Here is a 5192-nt window from a genome sequence, read left to right as displayed (position 1 = left end):
CCGCTTGTTGATCAAGAAAAACCCTCTGAGATGACACTTCGGAGTCATTCGCCTTATGGGGCGAGGAGGTCTGGGGAGGCGTCTCACTTTCCATCATCTCTGGGAGGAGATCTCCCGAAGAAGAGGATTGCCCAGAAAAACTCTGTGCCAAACTGTAAAAATACACAGGCACGTCACATGTCTCTTCGGTAACAGGAAAGGAGCGAGATGCTATCAAAGTACCCCGGATTCATTTACGATTTGGTTGAGGGCTTGTCCTCATGACGGAGCTGTTCAATGGCGTCGCCTTCCAATCCCGAGCCACTCGACGGTGGCATCTTGCCCCTCTTAGGAGACCGCCCCTCCCAACCTTCGGAGGCGTCCCTTTTCTCCCTAAATGGAGAAGGGATACTTGCTTCTCTTTCGCCTTTGTCTTCGGGCGAGGAAATGTCAATTTCTCCGGACTCAGTGTCCAATTTACCTCTGAAACAAAGGTCATCCCGTGTCTTCTCACTCACCGCCTTACCCTCCCCTACCGGTGCCTGGTACGGCGCTGGTGCCAGCATCCTTGTTAACAAGGGGGACGCTGCGTCTTCGGGAAGAGGGGCCGGACACCTGATCCGCTCCGCTTTCTTTATCCAGCGCTAGAAAAAGATGGTTTGCTTAGTGTCTTACCACAGGATATCTAATTATGAGGTGTTCGGCGGACGAGTACTTACCGTGGTATCCGGATGGTTATAGTCTAGGCCGGTATCTTCGGTGGTGTCCGGTCATTATTTTCGTTTCCCTAAAAATAATTTCCACATTCCTTCGTGTGTAGTGCCGAAGAAGTCCTGAAGAGTCTGTGGCCCTTCAGGATTAAACTTCCACATGCGGAGAGGCCGTCGCTGGCACAACAGGGTCCGGCGGACTAGCATTACCTGAATAATGTTGACAAGATCAATATCCTTTTCAATAAGGCTTCAGATGCGACTTTGCAGAGTTCGCACTTCATCAACTGATCCCCAGTCCAGCCCCTTGTTAATCCATGATGCAAGCTGAATTGGGGGGCTGGATCAGAACGCAGGTGCAGCTGCCCACTTGGAACCACAGGCCCGGTGATGTAGAACCACTCTTGCTGCCATAAGTCGGAAGATTCTGTGAAGGATCCTTTTAGCCAAATAGTGCTTGTAAGCTTGCTCACTGAGGCTCCACCGCACTCCGCTTGCTCCCCCTCCATCACTTGCGGCTTCACATTGAAGGTCTTGAGCCACAAGCCGAAGTGCGGAGGAGTTCGGAGGAAGGCTTCGCACGTGACGATAAATGACAAGATGAGAAGAATAGAGTTCGGGGCGATATCGTGAAAATCTAGTCCATAATAGAACATGAGGCCCCGGACGAATGGATTAAGGGCAAACCCTAATCCTCGAAGGAAGTGGGAAACAAACACGACCCTCTCGCCGGATCTGGGGGTGGGGATAACCTGCCCTTCCGTGGGAAGCCGATGGAGGATTTCTGCGGTCAGATATCTTGCTACCCGAAGCTTCACGATATCGTCCTCTCTGACAGACGAAGCCACTCACCGGCCTCGACGGCTGGATCCGGATGAGGCTTGCAGTGATTCAAACCCGGGTGTTGGAACTCGAGGTAGTAAGGGTTGAGGAAGAAGCCAGCGTGGAGAAGAAAGACGGGTCTGTACCCTTTATAAAGGCCGTGAATATCGAACGCCTCCTCCCGGGCCTTAAAGCTTGCCTATTCCCAAGGAGTTTTACCCTAAAGACGGTTGGGTTACCCACGTCCGTGTCGATAAAAAATCCCGCAATAAGGGGACACGATCTCTGCTTTGACAAGACGTGCCAATGGAAACCGCATCTTGAAACGCGGAACGACAGACGAAAAATGGTTCAAAATTATGACCGGGCAGGCGTGATGTCATGTTGTAAAAAGTTGTCAGCGGATTGGACCCGTGGAGTATTATCTTCTCTCTCTCTGTGGTTGTGTGTGGTGCGCGTTACAGGTCCGGACACATTCAATATGTCCGAAGACTATCTTGAAGTTCGGAAGGAGGAACCCGCCTTGCAATGCCGAAGACAGATCTATGCGCCGGATACCTTGTCATTGAAGCCAGGTTCAGGGGCTACTGAGGGAGTCCGGGACTAAGGGGTCCTCAGGTGTCCGGCCTATTAGCCATGGGCTGGACTGATGGGCTGTGAAGATACGAAGACCGAAGATTGCACCCGTGTCCGGATGGGATTCTCCTTGGCGTGGAAGGCAAGCTTGGCGACCAAATATGATGATTTCCTTTCTCTGTAACCGACCTGACGTAACCCTAGATCCCTCCGGTGTCTATATAAACCGGAGGGCTTAGTCCGGATGAGGACATTCATTACCATAGTCATACAGGCTGGACTTCTACGGTTTAGCCATTACGATCTCATGGTAGATCGACTCTTGTAATACTCATATTCATCAAGATCAATCAAGAAGGATGTAGGGTATTACCTCGATAGAGAGGACCCGAACATGGCTAAACATTGTGTCCCCCGTCTCCTGTTACCATCGATCCTAGACGCACAGTTCGGGACCCCCTACCCGAGATCCGCCGGTTTTGACACCTACTGCGGGTGCGACGGACTTGTCTAGGCGGCCAACTCATCTGGCAGGATAGGATGGACGGAGTACAGTGGCGAGCACCTAGAGGCTGCTGGGGCCAATAGCCGAACATGGCTTTGCAAACTTGCATTAGAGAGAGATAGGGTAGCTCAAACTGCGTCTGCACTGCAATTCAAATACAAATACGAAGGAGGGACTGAGGATCCATTTCATGTAGCAAAGCAGAGAGGACCGAAAGGAGACGCACTTGACTTCTCAGTTCAATGTCACTGTGATCTAGGTGCTGCAGCAGCGAACTTCATGGAGCCGCATCGTTGAACAGCCCGAGACAGCGGTGTTGAACTTTCTAGGCGACACAATATGAACGCATACTATTTAGAAATGTATGAGCTCATCAACAAGGATCTGATTTGAATACAAGTGATAGACTGTCATGTATTGTCAGAGAAAATACGAAAGAAAATAAAAGAAACTACTCAATATATTCACTTTTTTCGTCTCTGCATTTTACATCATATTTTGGTTGTAACAGTACCCTATACATGCACTTTTCTTGGGGTCTAGTTGTGGCCAAATGGGAAGTTCAGAGAAATATGCCGCTGTCGTTCTTCTTCTTCACAGAAACTAAAGGATTAGAACTCCACGACGTCGATGGATTTTGGAGATAAACTTGGAAGAAAACCGACTTGTCAAACTAAAACAAATGGACCAACACACCTATTTTTTGCACCTGCAGGTATAGCTGAACTTCAGACATAAAAAATCACTTAAGAGATGGCAGAGGGAGGCCCTTGGTCGCTGGAGCCGTCCTGCTGCTCCGGTGCAGGTGCCATTTTTTCTTCTTCTATATAAATACTCTAAACTGCTGTAACAAAACACAAAGAAAACTTTAAACCACAAAATTAGCAAGCATCCATTTTTCTTGAACTGAACCATCATTTCTGTATAGGTACATTTTTTTCATCAATATATTTATCAAAATGAAAGTAGGAAACCCAAAGAACTACATGTAATATTCTGCACACATCTAAACTGATCGAACTAGTCTAGGGATCAACAATTGCCTGTGTGGAGCTTTGTGCAGATTTTTTACGAAAAATAGGGGGGCTATCTGAATGTACTCAAGATTTCTTTATTAACCATTTTGTTCCTGAAAAAGAAGAGATTCTATCAATAGAAGTTGAACTCCTTTTTGCCACGAATAAGTAAACATTTAGCTAAATGCTCTAGCACACATGTTGTACTATTTTGTTCATGAACTGCTACTTTTTTTGGTTTTTACTAAAGTGTCACATAAAAATTTCTGAACTATCTTTCCGGTACCAAGTACATTGAACTATTGATTTTTCTATTACTAAACTGCTATAAGTATATGAGGAAAACAACAATACATAGTAGGAGCACCATTTTTCATCACCTCATTCAGGGTTAAGGTAAAGTATAAATTCAGTCTTTTCAAAAAAATTCTAGTGTTAGCTTCAGCAGGGGAAGCCACTGACCTAGGCGAGAAGGAGAAGCACCTTGGCTACTCATCGATGCATGGCAGTGAAAATCACACTGTAGGGGAGTGTTGTCGGAGGAAGTTCATATGGCTGGAGCTAGACGGTCGTAGGGAGAGGGAGGGAGTGCTAACCGGCTTGCCAAGGGGCTCGGTAGTGGGGGTTCCTCCCAGGCACCGGGATAAGAAGCATGGAGGGGGAAGGGCCTGGTGTGGCGGCGGCAACCGACGGTCGGGGACCTGGATCTGGGTGCAGGGGTGGGGCAGCGGCCGGATCCAGGTGTCGAGCCAGTGTAGTGGCTGGATGAGGCACGACGGTCTGATCTAGGTCTCGCGGTGCCGCATCACCGGTGCGGGAGTGTGGGGCTCGCGACGGCAAGATCCCTGCTGTGGTGGAGGTGTGGGGTTCCCCGACGATGCGTGGGGGTTGTGTTGGTTGTGGCAGCGAGATCCCGGCATTGGCGGTGGGGCGGGGCCGCGGTGGCGGGATCCGGTGATTGGAGGCGGGCCGTGCTGGCGGTTGGAGGTCGGGGGAGAGGGCGGCTCGGCGGAGGACAGCCGTGGCTGCTCGCCGACGGAGGAGAACAGTTGAAGGCCGGCGTGGCCGCATGTTGGAGCCATGTGTGGCGATGGTTGCGTGGGGGGGTCTGGATCAGGAGGGGGGAAGTGGTGGGCGTGGGGCATGGTCTTTTTTCATCTGCAAGTTCTGGAAGTTTGGGAGGGAGCAGTCGGGCCCTTAAAGGGTGACGGTGATCCGAATAACTATTCTAATCCTGGGATTAGAATAGTGCTGTCCTATAAGGGCCTAACTACTCCCTCCCAAACAGATCTGTTATTCGCGTATATACATCTGGGCTATTCTGTTTCGCGTAACAGAATATTATTCTGTTACCCGATTGAACTGACGTAGTTTACAGATTGGACTGGCGTGGTTTTCTACTTGAATTGATCTTCTTGCGTCTACGACGGACGGAAACAAGGGATGCAATGGGGAGCTTCTGGGGGTTCTCCGGCGCGGTGCTGCGGGCCATTCGTTGCCAGAGGAGACATGTAAGGGGTTCCGCACATGCGCGCTCTCACCTGGTCGTGTTTCGCGATCTCAAGTCACCGGAGGTGACGGCGT

The 5192-nt window shown here is 49.8% G+C and overlaps 1 long non-coding RNA gene across 1 annotated transcript; it reads right to left on the bottom strand.

Annotated features, from left to right (window-relative positions):
* Nucleotides 1-2932: 2932 nt before the first annotated feature.
* On the bottom strand, nt 2933-4725 carry LOC109734697 (uncharacterized). The gene is made up of 2 exons (XR_002225909.4): nt 4071-4725; nt 2933-3436 (listed from the first exon to the last, which is right to left on the bottom strand). It is a non-coding gene; the product is annotated as an uncharacterized lncRNA (long non-coding RNA).
* Between the last annotated feature and the right edge of the window lie 467 nt (nt 4726-5192).

The sequence above is a fragment of the Aegilops tauschii genome, chromosome 2, assembly GCF_002575655.3.
Source record: "Aegilops tauschii subsp. strangulata cultivar AL8/78 chromosome 2, Aet v6.0, whole genome shotgun sequence".
Lineage (NCBI taxonomy): Eukaryota > Viridiplantae > Streptophyta > Magnoliopsida > Poales > Poaceae > Aegilops > Aegilops tauschii.
This window is presented reverse-complemented; position numbering and strand designations above follow the sequence as displayed.